A 19,719-nucleotide genomic window follows, 5' to 3' on the forward strand; every position below is an offset into this window, starting at 1 on the left:
TTTCGTCATCAGAAGAAGAAGAAGAAGAAGGTAGGTGTGATGGTCCAGCTCCATACATTGTTGAAGAGGGGATTTGGAGAAATGAATTATAGATTGGTGATGAGTTGTTAATAGGTGTATGTTGTGTTATTATATAATGTTTCTACCCACATTGGATTCTTTCCCGCATCGTTTTCTACCCACATTGGATTCTCCCACTAGCATTAGTTTTCTACCCACATTGGATTCTTCCACCCGCATCGTTTTCTACCCATATTGGATTCTCCAACTAGCATTGGTTTTCTACCCATATTAGATTCTCCCACCCGCATCATTTTCTACCCACATTACATCCTCCCACTAGCATTGGTTTTCTACCCACATTGGATTCTCTCACCCGCATCGTTTTCTACCCACATTGGATTCTCCCACCAGCATTGGATTCTCCATAATTTTTTCACTATAAATACCATCGTTTTCTACCCACATTGGATTCTCCCACCAGCATTGGATTCTCCATAATTTTTTCACTATAAATACTAGCGGATCCCTCATTCCTCCATCACAACTCTTCTCATTCCTCTTCCATAGCTCTTCTCAACAACTCTTCATCCTTCTCTTATGGCATCAAGTCGCGGAAAATCATTCTTATAAGAAGAAGATCAAATTTTATGCGCTACATGGCTTGAAATATCTCAGGATCTAGTTTTAGGTTCCAATCAAAAGAAAGACAAGCTATGGGAGTGAACTTCAGCTCTATTTCGCGAAAGGATTTCCAACGTTTGCACCGAACATAGGAGTCCGAAGTCTCTTTTATGCCAAATACAATTAATTATGAAAGCCATCAGTAAATTTCGAGGATGCATTCGACAAGTCGAGCGCCTCAATCCAAGCGGTGCTTCTGAACTTGATATCGTAAGTATATGAATTACATGTTTCTTGGTTATTAAATTATTTTTCACCTTTTCTGATAATTATTTCTTCTTTTGTGGTAGAATAAACATGCTAGGATCATATTTGCAGAAGATCCAGAAGAGAAAAGAGGATTTCTATTTGATCATGTTTGGCCGATTTTGAAGGATGCAGAGAAGTGGGCAAATATAAGTGTCATGTCTTCTGCATCTTCCAAAACTTCAAAGTCTCGCTTATCTCAAGGATCTGATTCAAGCTCTCCTATCATCGACTTAAATGAAGACAATCAGGAATATACCACTAATGACGATGACCATTCGCCAATCGACATTTCAACTAGTCGACCTATTAGAAGGAAGAAAGAGAAGTTGAAAAGATGGAAAGAAATTGATAGGAACATTGACTTTGAAGCTTTTGCTAAAGGAAACCAAGAGATCTTAAAAGTTTTAAAAAAAGGTAAAGAACAACGAGAAAATGAAAGATTGACAATGAACCAGGCTATGATGTTAAAGGCTGAAAATGATAAGAAAAAGTTAGAACTTCAGCAAGAACGACAATAGAAAGAAATTATGCTAGTTGATCTGGAAGCTATTACCGATCCAACAAAACACGAATATTTTCGAATTAAACAACAACAGATTTTAAATAGAAATATAACTAGGGGTTCCTCATCTGATATTCCTAATCCTGAATACAGCTACGTAGGAAGTTAATACGGAATACCTGACTACAGAGGAGGTGGATACGGAGGAGTTGACTTTCCAGACTTTTAGTATTTTTATGTATTATGTTTTTCCTATTTGTCATGTAATTTTCAATTCATGTTTTTGCTTTCTATGTAATAGTCGTGGATTTAGTAATATGAATGTCTGTTTAATTTAATCAGATTGCCTATTTTATATTAATACATTTAATAATATTATTAATAATATTATTTATATTATATAACTTTTATTTTTTTATTTTTTAAATATTCAAAATGAGAGTAATATTAAATAATATTAATTGAAATATAAAATTCCAAGAACCAAGTAATTAAAAATAAAAATATATTATAATTTAAAGACAATTATCTATTTCTTATTATCAATTCATTAAAGAAAATTAATTTTATTTAAATATATGATTACATTATATATTTTTAAAATAAGTAAAAGAATTAAAACATTGAGAGAAATTAAAATGGAGTTGGAATTAGAGGAGTGTGGTTGGAGTTACATAACTCTATTTTAGCGTATTCTAAAGAATATGCCAAAGTTTGGGATGCAAAATAGAGCCCCACGTTGGAGCTGCTCTAATACCTCTATTTCATGAATTTGCAGATGTTAGCAGAATTCCAGGATCCATCCCCTCTTGTTCCTACTGTAGAGAGTTCGTTCGTTATATACTGCAAACAACAGGGCGATGGCACTTGGGGAGTCGTAGATGTGTCCTTGGATAGCCTGCGCCCTAGCCCCGCCTTGTCAAGTCGAAGAAGACCATCTAGTTGTCTCATCCAAGAAATGCCTAATGGTTATTCTAAGATAAATCAATCACATAAACGTCAATATTGTCAGATTATTATAACTTATCGATTAGTAGAATAGCAATTTATATATAATCTTCATTGTAATAGTTGGCCATGTGCTTATGGCGATCAATTGACTCCCAATTGGATGCCGTGTTAGATCTAATATTTGAGATCTAAACCATAAAGCCATGATTAATTGAAAGAGATTAACAAGAATCAAAAAGTACGGAAGCATATACCTGAATCCATTGAGGAAAATCTGTTTAGGGTTTTGATGATCTTCTAACCTTAGGGTTTCTCCCTTATGGATCTCTTTAGATGGGGATAAGAGAATAAGAGTGGCTAACCCTAGATTAGGGACCATAACACCATATATATAGGTGTTGTACATTTATAATTTGGTCCTATATCAAATTACAATTATAACCTGGTATCTGCACATATAACCTCATGATTTATTTAAATACCCATTAACCCAAATTAATTGATCACTTTAGTGGGTTATCTTGAAGGATAGCAATACACACAGATTAATCATATGTGCTCACAAATAGATTTAATTAGATTTAAATCCAACAATCTCTCACTTGGGCACCATATGACTCCTTAACGTGTGTATAACCTTATGAGCTCAAAATTGCTATCACTAAAAAGGTATTTCTGAACAATCTTGTCCATTGACTATATCAATATTAGATCAAAGCGGCCTTCGTCATATTTATCGTGACTCGACCCATCAATGGTCATATATACCAATACAATCAAACGACATAGATCAATCATGGATGTGCAGCATAAAAATTACATACAATGTGATCAGTACATGTCTATTTTTAACTGGTCCTACTTTAGTGAGGTCAAAACCAAACATAATATAACATAGTATCTTAACTGAATACTTTATTCTGATCAGACAATACAACCAAACACAAAGCACCAAAAAATTACAAACTCCTACTAAATCATGATATCCTCGAATATCACCACACCCATATGAACGATGTGCTCATGAAAGACCTTAGATGGTAATCCTTTAGTAAGAGGATCAGCTATCATGGAGTTTGTCCCAATGTGCTCTATGGATATCTGTCCACTCTGTACCATTTCTTTCACAACCAGGAACTTAATGTCAATATGTTTTGACTTAGTTGAGCTCCTGTTATTATTGGAATACATTACTACAGATTTATTGTCACAATATAACCTTAGTGGTCTTTCCACATTTTCCAAAATGTGCAGTCTAGTGACAAAATTTTGTAACCATATTCCATGATTTGATGCCTCATAGTAAGCTACAAATTCCGCTGTCATAGTGGAGGAAGCTACAAGTGTTTGTTTGACACTTTTTCATGATATAGCTCCTCCTGCTAACATATAAATGTAGCCTGATGTAGACTTCCTGCTATTTTGGCATCCAGCAAAATCAGAATCAGAGTACCCAATGACATCTAGCTGTTTTGATTTTCTGTATGTGAGCATATAATCTTTTGTTTTCTGAAGATACCTCATAACCCTTTTGACTTCTATCCAATGATCCATACCAGGGTTGCTTAAGTATTTGCCTAACATCCCAACAATGTACGCAATATCCGAACGCGTACATACCTGAGCATACATTAGACTTCCTACAGCCGAAGCATAAGGAATCTTCTGCATTTCCTAAATTTTAAGGTTGTCTTTAGGGCACTGATTGAGACTAAACTTGTCTCCTTTAGCCACAAGGGTATCTCCTGATCTGCAGTCTTGCATGCCAAACCTTTTAAGTACCTTATCGATGTAGCTCTTTTGTGATAATCCAAGAATACTCCGAGAGCGATCTCGATGTATTTGGATTCCTAATATAAAAGAGGCGTCCCCAAGATCTTTCATCTCAAAATTCTTTGATAGAAATCTCTTGGTTTCGTGCAACATGTCTATATCATTAGTAGCAAGCAATATGTCATCGACTTGCAGAACCAGAAAAATATACTTACTCACACTGAACTTATGATATACACAGTCATCAACAATGTTCATCTCAAAACCGAACGAGATAATTATTTGTTGAAACTTATAATACCATTGACGAGGAGCTTGCTTGAGTCCATAGATGGATTTCCTTAATTTGCAAACCATATTCTTTAGGTCTCCTGACACAAAGTTTTCTGGTTGTACCATATAAATCATCTCATCAATGTCACCATTGAGAAATGTAGTCTTAACATCCATCTGATGTAACTCAAGATCATAATGAGTAACAAGTGTCATGATCGTTCTGAAAGAGTCTTTCGATGAAACCGGAGAGAAAGTCTCTGTATAATCAATGCCTTCCTTTTGAGTAAAGCTTTTAGCTACAAGACGTGCCTTATACCTCTCCACATTACCGTTTGCATCCCGCTTGGTTTTAAAAATCCATTTACAACCAATTGGTTTTGCACCTTCTGGCAATGGGACAAGTTCCCAAACCTTATTGTCTTACATAAACTTGTACTCTTCATTCATGGCATCAATCCACTGTTGAGAGTTAGAACTTTTCATGGTCTGAGAGAAGTTGATTGGATCATCTTCCAATATTCTATTACTTTCCTTATGTTCTTGGAAAAATACAATATAGTCATCCAAAATAGCATTTCTCCTTTCTCTCGTGGATCTCCTTAATGGCACTGGTTCTTGAGTTTGTTCTTCTGAAACAGGGAGTTGTTCAACATTGTTATTTTGAGGTTCCGGATTTACTTCTTGAGCAACAACAGGTATAGTAACCTGAATATTGTCAAAAGTAACTGTATGGATTGGATCTGAAGCTAATTCCTCCTTAAAAGCAATGTCTCTAACCTTATTTCTCCCCCCAAACTCAACATCCTCAAAGAATGTTGCTGTTCTCGTCTCAAAAATATTCCTTAGTGTGGGATCATAGAACTTATAGCCCCTAGAGAGTTCAGAGTACCCAATAAAGTAGCTACTAATTATTTTGGAGTCCAATTTCTTTTCATTTGGCCTATAAGGCCTTACCTTAGCTGGACATCCCCAAATATGTAAGTGCTTTAAACTGGGTTTTCGACCAGTCCAAAGCTCATAAGGTGTTTTAACAACTGTTTTACTTGGTATTCTGTTCAGAATGTAAGCTGCTGTCTTTAGTGCTTCTCCCCAGAGTGACTCTGGTAATGAAGAATGAGCAATCATACTTCTTACCATATCCTTAAGAGTCATGTTTCATCTTTCAGCTACACCATTCATGCTAGGTGAACCCGACATTGTGTACTGTAGGACGATACTGCATCCCTCTAGGTATCTAGCAAATGGTCCTGGACGTTGTTCACCAGAACCATCATATCTATCGTAGTACTCACCACCATGATCAGATCTAACGGTTTTAATTCTTTTGTTGAGTTGATTCTTAACTTCAGCTTTATAGGTTTTGAACATGTCCAGAGACTCAGATTTTTTATGAATGAGATATAGGTATCCATAACATGAGTAATCGTCTATGAATGATATAAAATATTATTGACCATTCCAAGATGCCGTAGTAAATGGTCCACAAATATCTGTATGTATCAATTCTACGACATCTGAAGATCTTTTGGCACCTAATCTCTTAACATTGGTCTATTTTCCCTTGATACATTCAACACATATGTCGAAGTCCGAAAAATCAAGGGAATCCAAAATACCATCAGACACAAGACACTCAACTCTACCTTTTGAGATATGACCCAAGCGCTTATGCCATAATGTCGCCGAGTTGTCCTTATTTAATTTACGCTTAGTACCACGTGATTCCACATGTTAGGATTCATTATAAGAATCAATTGTATCGAGCAAATATAGGTTATCATAAGTACTCAAGTAACCAGTTCCCATAATATTTGAATTAAATAAGTACTCAAGTAACCAGTTCCCATAATATTTGAATTAAAAGATAAACTGAATTGATTGTTTCCAAATAAACAAGAATAACCTGATTTGTCCAATTTTGAATTAAAAGATAAACTGAATTGATTGTTTCCAAATAAACAAGAATAACCTGATTTGTCCAATACATAAACTGAAATCAAATTCCATCTAAAAGACGGTACTACAAAAGTATCTTTTAAGTCCAAATAAGAACCAATTCCTTATAGCAACCTAAAATGCCCAAATACTTCCACATCTACCGATTAACCGTCGCCTACAAAGATGTGTCTTTCAACATCACTTGGCTTTCGGTAGCTCAGACAACCCTGCATAGAAACACTTATGTGAGTAGTAGCACCAGAGTCTAACCACCAAGTGTTTCTAGGTACTGAAGCTAAATTAACCTCAGAATAGACCAAAGTAAGGAACGTACCCTTATTAGCACGCCAGGCGTGATATTTGGTACAATCCTTCTTTACGTGTCCAGGCTTGTTACAAAAGAAACAACACTGATTATCCTTATGTTGTTTCTTCTGAATTGGACCCTTAGCAGCTTCATTATCATTCTTTCTTTTTTTTGCCCTTATCCTTAGAGGCATAGGCCAAATGAGTAATTTCAGTCTTATCTTGCTTCAACCTGTCTTCTTCTTGCACACAGTATGAAATGAGCTCATTTAGAGTCCATTTCTCCTTTTGGTAGTTATAACTGACCTTAAACTGATTGAATTGTGCAGGAAGAGACAATAGAACCAGATGCACGAATAACTCATCACAAAGATCGAGTTTAAGTGCCTTAAGCTTTAAAGTAGTATGAGACATTTCCATAATGTACTCCCTGATATTTCCTTTGCCCTTATACTTCATCGAAATCAAGTGAGCTAAAAGCGTGCTTGTTTCTACCTTATTGTTTTTCGCAAAACTCTTCTCAATTTCAGCAAGAAAATCTTTAGCCTTAGTAATCCTTTCGGATTCTATGCCCCTGAAGGCTTCCGAAACGCCGCGCTTAATGATCATAAGACTCATGCGATTTGAACGCTCCTACTTCTCATACTCCTTCTTTGCATTAGGAGCGCTATCCGCATTGAGAGTTTGGGGTTGTTCAGTTCTTAATACATGGTCTAGATCCATGCAGCCAAGAACAATTAATATGTTCTCTTTCCAAACCTTAAAATTTCTCCCATTAAGTATGGGAATTGAGTTGATGTTAGCGGAAATTGTTGTAGCAGATGCATTAGCTGAAATAAACAAAAGATACTCACATTATTAACTGTTATCAATAAAATTCAAATAATGACAAATCCCATCTCAAGATATCTGGCACAACATTAATATCAAGTCTTTAGACAGTAATATTAACTTGTAAGTGATACATTGTTGCAATGATCAAACATTAACAATAACTCATGTTAAATAATGAAACTATCTTTGGATCAATTCATTATTCACATGTAAACCTTATAATTGTCACATGTTTATCATCACAGATGTGTATGCAGTCTAAATAAATATTAACCTTCCTTTGGGCCGATTAAATATTTACACGAAAGCATACACACAAACATCTGACATCCCTCATGAACAATCTACACAAGAGAGGTTACTTTGGTAACATCTTGTTTCAGGTAATCATTTGGAATGAGAGACAACTTTAATACCTTAGTATCATAATATTTGAATTAAATAATTGATTAACTACCAAATTAAATTTAAATTAAATTAAATTAATTTAAATTTCCATAGCTTCAATAGGGCCTCATTGCTTAATTAGTTAAATTAAGCATACTAAAATTAGGCCCAAAACCAAATAGAGTTAAGTGGGTTGTGCCCTAACTCAAATCGTTACAGCCTTCTTCTTTCACCCGACGGAAAAGAAGAATAATAGAACAAACGCGAGGTTCGTTTGAGAACGAACGCGAGGTTTGTTTGGATTGAGCACAAGACTCGCCTGAGGATGAACGCGGGGTTCGACTTAAGAACGAACATGAGGTTTGACTTGAGAACGAACACGAGGTTCAACTTGAGAACGAACGCGAGGTTCGTTTGAAAATGAACGCGAAGTTCGATCTGAGGATGAACGCGAGGTTCGACTTGAATTGAGCATGAGGCTCACCTGAGAACGAACGCGAGGTTCAACTTGAATTGAGCGCGAGGCTCACCTGAGAACGAACGCGAAGTTCGTTTGAAGCTTTCAAGCCTCGCCAAAAATTTGAGGTAACCACCTCCTTAATTCCCGCACGTTTTCACGCACGAACCCTTAGGGTTTCATTCTGAAACCGTCACCGCCATTGCTCCTGCACCCAAGGTCGAAACCCTAGGGTTTCCTGACGACGCCATCGCCGTCGGAGTCGAAAGCGAGGCCGCTAGCAATACTTCACCGGTGAGGATCACGGGACTGACGACCAAACAAAATAGATCCAAAAATTCCTCGATTTTATTTCAAAACCAGATCCAGAATCGAAAGATAACTTCTTGATCTAGATCCCAAAAAAAACGAAGGAAAAACCAACAAAAAATAAAAAAATTTACTGTTCACAAATTTTTTTACTGTTCACCCGAATAAATAAAAAACGTTACTGTTTATCCGTGAACAGATCTGAATAAAACACAAATTAAGATCAAAGAACCCTAGTTTTAATCTTAATCTCTTAGAACAAATCAACGGTGGCTCTAATACCACTTGTTAGATCTAATATTTGAGATCTAAACCATAAAGCCATGATTAATTGAAAGAGATTAACAAGAAATAAAAAGTGCGGAAGCATATACCCGAATCCATTGAGGAAAACCTGATTAGGGTTTTGATGATCTTCTAACCTTAGGATTTCTCGCTTATGGATCTCTTTAGATGGGAATAAGAGAATAAGAGTGGCTAACCCTAGATTAGGGACCATAACCCCATATATATATGTGTTGTATATTTGTAATTTGGCCCCTTATCAAATTACAATTACAACCTAGTATCTGCACATATAACCCCATGATTTATTTAAATACCCATTAACCCAAATTAATTGATCACTTTAGTGGGTTATCCTGAATGATAGCAATACACACAGATTAATCATATGTGCCCACAAATAATCACTTTAGTGGGTTATCCTGAATGATAGCAATACACACAGATTAATCATATGTGCCCACAAATAGATGTAATTAGATTTAAATCCAACATGCCGAGGATATGTTCTTTTTATCTTATATTGTTAGCCTTATGCTAATAACAATAACAATACTAGGATTCTATAAAGGACTGTAATACATAGCAACGATTTGTTTCTTTTATGTTAAAGTGGATGACAGTGATCATCTGTAACAACATCAATAACAGTAATCTGTAGATGAGCATAGCAATGATTTGTTTTTTTTATGCGTGCATTTTTATCTTACTGGTAGTTGGTTGTGTTGATATATGGTGATTGAATCCCTGTTTTGATTGAGGATATTTTTGTAGTTATTCATGTTATCAGTTTTGTGCTTCGAGGATATGTGTTGCTATTCATGTTATTGGCCCTGCGATAAAAATAACCACTTAAGAGGCAACAAATGAATGAAACAAATACTTAGTTTTGAATGTATTTGAATTTGTAGGTGACTTGGGTGGAACATGCGGAAGGAGATGATAGATCTGTGAGTGGGGTCCACCTTCACGTGAAGAGATAGAACCTTGTCCTTCACGTGAAGTGGTAGCAGTTGGTTCTGTTAACGCGTTTTCTCCCCTAACGCGCTATCCAACTATGCGAATATCCAGCGAACAAAAGCCGAGCCCACCCGATTGCTTGCTGCTTATAAATACACATTGGTTTCTAGGGTTTTGTTAGGGGTGTGCTAAGTGCAAGGCAGGGACTTCTGTACAAAGGCGGCTGTACAAGGAGCAGTGCAAGGTAGGGACTTCTGTCTAAAGAGGGGCTGCGTGCAAGTGCTAGGAGATGACTTTTAGGTAAAAGAGGGCTTCGTTGCTGCATAGGGCAAACGCGGAAGAAAGTTTGACTGTTGTCTTTGGGTTTTTGCGGCTGTTCTTTGGGATTTGGCTGCTGTCCTTTTGTGATAGATTTAAGAGATTGTATGAGGATTTAGATTGTGTGATTATAAACCCTAGTTGTATTATCTCCCTCTAACAGTAGATCTCCCCCCTCCTTGCCCCTTTGGACATAGGCAATTTGCCGAACCACGTTAAATTTATGTTCTTGCCGTGATTTGTAATAGCTTGTAGGTTCCCTCGATAGGTAAGTCCTAGAACTGATGAGAGAAAGAGCTGATATCTTACTTTGATGATATATTTTACTTTCGGTTCTTGTTTTCTTTGAGAAATAAGAATTTTGGTTGAGATCTACTCACTTGTTATGCTGTCGAAGTGCTGACAAAATTTTCGCTGCGCACAACAAATGGTATCAGAGCTCCGGATTGGACTTGGGAGCTTGTTCGAAGGATTTGTTAGCCCTTATGTTTTGATGATGTTTTACAACCACCATTAATGGTACTAATGGCTTATTGAGTGCAAATGTAGTAAATTCATTTATCAAGCTTATTAGTGCCATTCATGGAGGATTGGATGGAATATACGCTACAACGATGATATCCAAAGGAGGAGGAGGCATAGTGATGAAGCAATGTTATTTCAAGAACAACAAATTCATATAAAAGCTTCATCCAAACTCAAGCTATATCAAGACTCAAGAATTGTATTCTATGTGAGGATATTAGCTAGTTTTTATTCTCTCTCTAGTATTAGAATGTAGGCAAAGAGTTATTGATTTCACTTGAAGCTATTGAGACTCACACACACGTTTTCATACTTATGATTTTAAGCGTTTTTCACAAAATACTATTTTTCACAAGTATGAGGACCTATCTGCAAAATTCCTTTTTCAAACAGTTTGTTTTAGTATTAAAAACATTTTACAAAGTTTCATAATTTTCAGAGGTCAAATAAATATTTTCTAAATATTTTTGTTTGAGTCAAAATACTTTCTGGAATGTATCAGAATGCGGTCGACCGCACCGGTCGACCGCACTTAGGATCATTCGTCACTGGGCTACAGAGAGTTTGTCGGTCGACCGGTGCGGTTGACCGAAAACTCGATTTTTCTATCAATCGACCGCACCGGTCGACCGATGAAGTCTATGTTTGTTTTGTTGTTTTCAGACCTGCTCGCGGTCGACCGGATTTTTCGTCAGTCGACCGAATTCATTCGTTCGGTTGACCGAATGTTTTGTCGGTCGACCGAAAATCTATTCGGTCAACCGAGACTTTTTTCAACGGTCGTTTGCCTTGATTACTGTGCTATCACTTAACTGTGTTTGGCGCAGTCTGTGGCATAGTCTGAATAGGAGATTATTTTCTTAATTGGGAAGATTGGGCTATGATTTTAAAATGATTAATCTCTCCTATTTAAACCCATACTCCTTCATCTTCTTTGCTGCCCTAATTTCTGCAAAAACCAGAGAGACGCTGTCTTCCTGAAAAAATTTTCAAAATCTGTTCTCTGTGTTTTCTCTGTGTTTTTTGTGTGTGTTCACTTCCCAGATTCAGTATTCTTTCTCTTTGCCATAGGGACTTGTAAAGAGAGAGTCTTGCACCATTTCTATTACTTTGTGAGTGTGATCTTGTGTAGATCAACTGTGAGGGAGTGTGATCTGTTGAGATCAACTGTGTAGTGAGAGATCATGATATGGAAGAAAAGGTTTGGAAGAAGATGAATGGTAGGGTGTGTGGAGTTATTTGGTCATGCTTGACGCCGGATCTTATTTATGATGTGATGAACAAGAGTCGGCGAAGAAGATGTGGGAAACACTCAATGAAAAGTATCTTACTAAGAGTATTGAGAATCAGCTTCACTTGAAGAAGATGTTTCACCAGTTCAAGATGAAGAAGAAAGTTTCCATCAGGGAGCATGTTAACAACTTCACGAAGCTACTTTCAGACATGGCCAATGTGGATATCATGGTTGGGGATGAAGACAAGGCGATGCTACTTTTGTATTCGTTGCCCGAGGATGATTATGGTACCTTTGTTCTCACTATGATTTATAGAAGAACTACTGTTAGTTACAAGGAGGTGACCTCAGCGTTGGTGAATTATGAGTAGAGGAAGAGTGTTGATGAGTCATCCGAGAAGGTATCTAGAGATGCATTAGTAGTTCAAGGCCGTGGTTCAAACCAAAGAAGGAGGTCGTAGTCTAGAGGTGTACATCGTGAGATTCATAGGAATCAGTGTGCTTTTTGTAAAGAGGATGAACATTGGAAAGATGAATGCCCAAAGTTAGATCAAGCCGAGAAGAATAAGGGGAAAGCTGTACAAGCTTCAGAGGTGAATGTTGTCAAGACTAGTGGTAACAATTCATATTCGGATTCTTCAGGCTATTCGTTATCCACACTACCATCAGTTTGTGATGCCGATTCTACGGAGTGGATATTAGATTCGGGTGCTTCTTACCACGTTTGCCCTAGAAGGGATTGGTTCTCCAGCTTTCAGGAGTTGGAAAGAAAGGATATTATGCTCATGGGTAATGGAAATGCATGCTCTATTGGTGGTATTGGTACTGTTCGGATTAGGATGAGTGATGGGATGATGCGAGAGTTGGATGATGTGAGGTTCGTTCCGCAATTAAAGATGAACATCATTTTACTTGGAGCTTTGGAGGTAGCAGGTGGATGATGTGAGGTTCGTTCCGCAATTAAAGATGAACATCATTTTACTTGGAGCTTTGGAGGTAGCAGGCTATAAGGTGACCTTGATGGATGCACGCTTGAAGGTCACATTGGGGTCCATGATTGTGATGAAGGGCGTCAGAAGGAGCAATTTGTATTATTTTCTCGGAAGCATGGTGATTGATAGGGAGCTGACGAATTCATCAGATTCGGCTAAACTGTGGCGTTGTTTGATGCTGGGTTATTTGATTGGTAATATCGTGCATAGGTTGTTGAGGAGTGCTTTGACCTACAGTTTGAAGTCCTGTGAACCCATTGGTATGAGCAAGAAGACCAATGTCGAGTTTGACACTTCTATCCATCATTCGAGGGGTCTTCTGAGGAGTGTTCATTCAGGCATGTGGGGGCCTTCCAAGGGAGCATTATTGGGAGGTAATAGGTATGTGGTTTTCACAGTTGGGGATTATTCTAGGCATTGGTGGGTTGCAACCAAGTCTCGTTGGTGTGAAGTCCTAGAAGCCCACAACAGATGGAGGAAGTGTGTTGGTAGAAAGGTAACCTGATGTTCTATTTATGGTAGGGGTTCTTTCTTGCGTTTGTGCTGAGCTCACGGCAATAGGAGACACTTCATTGGTATGGAAACTTTGAGGCGACGTGATGAGATGGCAGATTTGGAGAGCTGTTCATTTCTGGAGGAGGATTGGTAATTGATGTCGAGCATTGGCATTGGTGTGAGGGCTACGACATGTTTGGGCCATCTTATGCATAGGTTGTCGACTGCTACATGTAGAGATTTTGGATCTGGTGGAGTTGCTTCAGATTTTGGGATGCGTCGTATGTTTGGCTACCCAGCACTTAGTCACATCATGGATGTGAGATTGGATTTGACAGCACATTTGGAATTCAGAGGCGCGTTTGATTATCAGGAATTGGTTTCTAACTTTGTTCTGAGCGGGTATGTCACGTTTGACTCTCGGCAGATGAAGAGTGGTGATCAGATCATTAGGACATCGCAACGGGTGGAGAGTGATGTTACTCCATGTTAGGTGGAGATTACTCCACATGCTCCAGATCATACTATATCGTTTGGGATTCTAGCTGATGTGACACAGATTGGGGATCATGTTGATTTGGATGCAGATTGTAGACACCGAAAAAATGCCAAGGAATAAAGCAAGGTTGAACCTCGCTACAAGCATAACGAGGCTCCTCATCATAATGAACCTCATCTCAGCCAACGAAGCCCATCATGATGATGAACGTCATTGAAGACGAAGTCCATCCGCAGACGAACCTCGTTAAACGACACTTCACTCTCTAAAGACGAACTTCGTCATTGAAGATGAAGTTCGTGCAGAAATAAAGTCCGTCATTGAAGATGAGGTTTGTCCAGAAACGAAGTTCGTCATTGAAGATGAAGTTCGTCGTTGTCATTATTGATGAACCTCGTACATAGCCGAACCTCGTCTGTCATAATTTTCAGAGGCTACATTTAAGGAGGCATTATTGATGAACCTCGTACATAGCCGAACCTCGTCTGTCATAATTTTCAGAGGCTACATTTAAGGAGGGTTAATGACCAATAACTCACTCATTTAGGGAGAGTTAATGACTACTAACTCACTCATTTAAGGAGAGTTAATGACCTCATTTAAATGGGAGTTAATAACCACTAACTCTCTCATTATAATGTGAGTTAAAGCCCATTAACTCACTCCATAATGGCTTTAAGCCTATAAATAGGCATGATCAACATGAAAAGGGGGGAGATTGAGAGGCTAGTAAAAAAAGCCTATCACTTCTCCACTCTCATGGATCTTCATAGATCATCGGCTAATCATTTGGTCTTAGAACGTCGAAGCTCATAATGAGCATGACGAGGATTATTACAATGACGGACCTCGTCTCAAACAACAAAGCTTGTTATTGGAAACAAGATATGAAGCTCGTCATTGGAAATGAGGTTTGAATCATCATTGGAAATGAGACTTGACATCAAAGACGAAGCTCGTCATTGGAAACGAGGTTCGAAGCTCGTTATTGGATACGAGGTTCGGAGTTCATCATAGGAGGTGAAATTTGTCACTGAAAACAAAGCTTGTCATCAGATTTAAAGCTCGTCAGTAAAGACGAAGCTCATTATTAAAGAAGCTCGCGAGGCTCGCCACGTAGCGAGGCTCGACATCAAAGACGAGGCTCACCACGCAGCGAGGCTCAACATCAAAGACGAGGCTCGCCGTGCAGTGAGGCTCGACATCAAGGACGAGGTTCGCCAACACAGTGAAGTTCGTCACCCACATTAAATCAGGCTGTAACAGCCACGAAGACCCAGTAAGCCACATGAGCTAAATTCAAGGAGTCAGTTACGCCCACGACTCCACAATTGTAGCACGTCGGTTACGTGCTAAAGCTCTATAAATAGTCGCGAGCAGCTATGAAGAGAGGGGTTGGTTAATTGAGTCTTTTAATCATAAAAAATCAGAGCTTTTGCATGTAAATCCAAAGTTCGAATTTTGATTCCAGCCAGCTAACGAAGGTCAGAAGCTCATGTGATCTTGGTCTGATCGTCAACGGGAGGCAAGCTCGACTCAAGCATCGGGGGAAGCATCCTTTTGCCACCTAGAACCCACCTTAAACAAAAGATAAGCTGAATTAAATTTCACTTCCTATGTAATCGAGAGATTGTGAGTGATTGTAAGGGTTTCGTACCAAGTGATCGAACCCATTTCTTAAAACAAGAGAATTAATCAATCCTTAAATTTTTTGACCCTACAGACGATGGCAACCACAGTGGGAGCAGCTATTCTCTCTGACGAGATGGTGGTGGCACAATCAGACAAGATTATAGTGGGAACGGACGTCGAAACTCTGATCATCGAATTTGACTAGTCCAAATATGAGGATTTTCTTTCCTCGGGTAAGTCTAGTCCTACAAAGGCATGTAAGTGTCGTCGAGTCTTGTATGAGACTTCAGCCCAAGTGGCTTCTAATGATTCAACTCGAGTTAGTCTCGAGGAAAAGTCCAAGCCCCTCAAAGAGGAGGCTCTAGAAACTAGCCGTTAGGCTAAGAAATGGGTTGTCAAGTAACCTAGCCGAACTTCGGCTTCTACTAGCCAAATTATGGCTTTTGAAAACAAACCTCGTCCAGCTTCGGCTGAGGCAAAGGTTTCTACTGGTTCATTGTCGAGATGCGCTCGACAACGTCAGCGTAAGAACTAAGCTCGCCGCAAGGCTTGAGCTTTGGTCTCGCTAGACGGTTTTTATTATCGACCGAAGGTTAATAAACCTATGGTCAACAAGTCTGACGAGGATCAGGTGAATAAGGAACGTCCAAATAACGGACCTCACCCTCGTACCCGAGTAAGCTCAGATCACGAACCTCATCCTCAGAGAGAGGTTCAACAAATTCAACAAACGGTTCATACTGAGGCTCGTCAAGAAAACGAACCTCAAGTTTGGAACCTACCGAGAAGGCGAACTCGCCAAACCCGTCCTATCAACGAACCTCATCGTGCAAATGATGGAGTTTGTCAACTTACCCAAGGTCGTCAACCTCTATCATTTAGAGGGTCTTGCTCGGGTAAAGCCAAGATGACAGAGTCCGCTGGGGGTTGTCTTGCTGATGACCTTCGGGATTATCTCACACGTAAACGTAGCATGAGTCAGATGCAATCCCATTGCTGTTGTGAGAAACTTCTTTCTACAGTACTTTCACGATGCCCATGTGGGGAGTTGACGCATAAATCTTCAGTCTTCGAATGGTTGACTGAGTCGTCGACGATCTCTTCATCAAGAAGAAGGCGCTTTCGCCCAAAAAAGCAAGCATCTAAGAATCACCACATTGAAGTGACGATTAATATGGTCAGCAAGGGCAAGAGCAAAGCTTCAGCTTATTCTTCTGAATCTTCTGATCCTGAATACTCTCCAGGATAGGGCAAAATGCTTGTTGAAGAACAGGGAGTGTATCAACACACTCGTACTCGTACTGGTGTGGTGATCTTATTTGATTATCGTCGATTAGTGGGCATCACAGATGAGGTTGAGGAAGAGCCTAAAAACTCAGCTATTACAACCTCTCAGCCTTCCAACACCGATCAAAGTGAACAAGCAAGTGCTCACATGGTCGGAAGTGAGGAGGACCTAGCGAGACAGGTGGAAGAGTAACAATCAACCATCCTCCAACAACAGGAGTTTATCAGACGCTTGGAGGATATGATGGCCAAACTCCTTAAGGAGAAGAAGACGAAGAAGAAAGCTACCGTCAAATCCTCAGGATCAAGGCACCAACGACCTTCACCTAGTGCTCAGGAATCTAGCCATCGAAATCAAGATGGCGATAATGCAAAAGATGAGGAAGAAAATATTTTTGATATTCATTCTGAATCATCCGAAGCTGAGTCCAACCCGCGTAAGAATGACCGAGATCATAAGCTGGACGATTTCTAGAAGCAGCTTGAGGCTTTAAAGCTTCAGAGAAACTTCAGAGAACTGGGGGTCGTCAGGCCATACCCTGCCGAATGGGACGCCGTTCCCTATCCTCCAAAGTTTAAGCCACTCAGCCTCCTGCAGTTCGATGACAAGGGTTCTCCAACCCAACACATCTATTATTTCTAGGTGCAGACTGGACACATAGTGGGGAATGATCCCATTATGACTCGACTTTTCATTAGCACCCTTAAGGGGGTCGCTTTTGAATGGTTTCACCAACTGGAGCCTGAATCCATCACTTGCTGGAAGGACATGGAAAGACTCTTTTTGACCAGATTCTTTGACGATAACACAGTAGTATCTATGGCAACTCTAGTAGTTGAAAAGCAGAAGAAGACAGAATCTGTGAGTAACTTTGTCAAGAGATTTAGAAATCGGTAGCTGCATTGCCGTGACCAAGTCTCTAAAAGTATGTTGATCAAGATGTGTCACAATAATCTCTCGATCTATATTTTATCCAAGATTAGAGCAGTGAAGATCCGAACTTGGAAAGAGCTTGTTCACCAAGGAGAACAGGTCAAAAGCATACTCAAAAGGCTAAATGCTGAAGAGCTATGTGATTTTTAAGGGGGTGATGACCAAGACGACCTCACCCCTCTGACTTATGTAAAAGGGAAAGATGCTTTAGTGGTGAAAACCACTTCTTCCCCTAAATCTTCGTCGAAGCAGAAGGGCAAATCTTCGAATAGTCACTTTCAGCAGAAGTACGACTTCCAAGATGCGCAAGTCGTCCCGATACTCAAATCCTTGATCAAGGAGAAAAAGATCAAGCTCCCAGAATCAATACAACCTGAGGAGATGTCGAGAACGGATGATCCCAACTATTATGCGTACCACAGGATGGTCCATCTTCCCACCTCCAAATGCTACACCCTGAAGGATAAGAACCAAGCCTTATTAGATGCAGGAGTCTTTATCCTTCAATCCTAATTTATAGCTATCGCTTGAGTGAGGGTAGTCATGGTTTCTCTACAAAACCATGGACTACCTTAAGGTTTCTCTTTGATGAAATCATGAGCATCTGGCCTTATCAAAAAACTATCATGTTAATGATTATCCCTGATAGTTAGCTTCCTCCAAATTCCCTCGCCAATCCTCTTCATTAGGATGGCGAGACCACAAAACTATCATGTTAATGATTACCTCTGATAGTCACTTCCTCTAAATTCCCTTGTCAATCCTCTTCAATAGGATGGCGGGACCACAAAACTATCACGTTAATGATTACCTCTGATAGTCATTTCCTCCAAATTCCCTCGCCAATCCTCTTCAATAGGATGTCGGGACCATAAAACTATCACGTTAATGATTACCTCTGATAGTCAATGTTCTTTTAAAAAATATATCTTTCTAACATTGGTCTACCAAGTGATGTGCCTTTGTTCTCATCATCGTCGTCATACTTCCAAGTCACTGAACAACATGATCTTCCTAACGTTGTTATTTCCCCAAATGACATTCGTTTTCTAACATTGACCTACCAAATGATGTGCCTTTGTTTTCTTCATTGTCATTATAATCCTATGTCACTGAATGACATGATCTTCCTAACATCATCGTTTTCCCAAATGACGTTTGTTTTTCAACATTGGCCTACCAAGTGATGTGCCTTTGTTCTCATCATTGTCATTACTCTTAAGTCACTGAACGACATGATTATCCTAACATCGTCATTTCCCCAAATGACATTTGTTTTCCAACATTGGCCTACCAAGTGATGTACCTTTGTTCTCATCATCGTCGTCATACTTCCAAGTCACTGAACGACATGATCTTCCTAACGTCGTTATTTCCCCAAAGGACATTCGTTTTCAACATTGGCCTACCAAGTGATGTGCCTTGTTCTCATCATCGTCGTCATACTTCCAAGTCACTGAATAACATGATCTTCCTAACGTCGTCGTTTCCCCAAATAACGTTCGTTTTCCAACATTAGCCTACCAAGTGATGTGCCTTTGTTTTCTTCATTGTCGTTATACTTCCAAGTCACTGAACAACATGATCTTCCTAACATCGTCATTTCCCCAAATGATGTTTGTTTTTCAACATTGGCCTACCAAGTGATGTTCCTTTGTTCTCATCATTATCGTCATACTTTTAAGTCACTGAACGACATGATCATCCCAACATTGTTATTTTTACAAATGACATTCGCTTTCCTACAACAAGCCTACCATATGATGAGCTTGAGCTTTATTATCATGCATCTAATCTAAGGCCTTAAAAAGGGCTAAGGATAAAGGAAAATCTTAGCATTGAGCCTAAGAGAAATTCCTCGACAACTTACCATGCTAAGGACAAAAGCATGG

The 19,719-nt window shown here is 39.1% G+C and overlaps 1 pseudogene; it reads left to right on the plus strand.

Moving 5' to 3' along the window:
• The window catches only part of LOC109821620, a 42,056-nt pseudogene that overhangs the window by 16,013 nt on the left and 6,324 nt on the right, over positions 1–19,719 (plus strand).

The sequence above is a fragment of the Asparagus officinalis genome, chromosome 8 (genome assembly GCF_001876935.1).
Source record: "Asparagus officinalis chromosome 8, Aspof.V1, whole genome shotgun sequence".
Classification (NCBI taxonomy): domain Eukaryota; kingdom Viridiplantae; phylum Streptophyta; class Magnoliopsida; order Asparagales; family Asparagaceae; genus Asparagus; species Asparagus officinalis.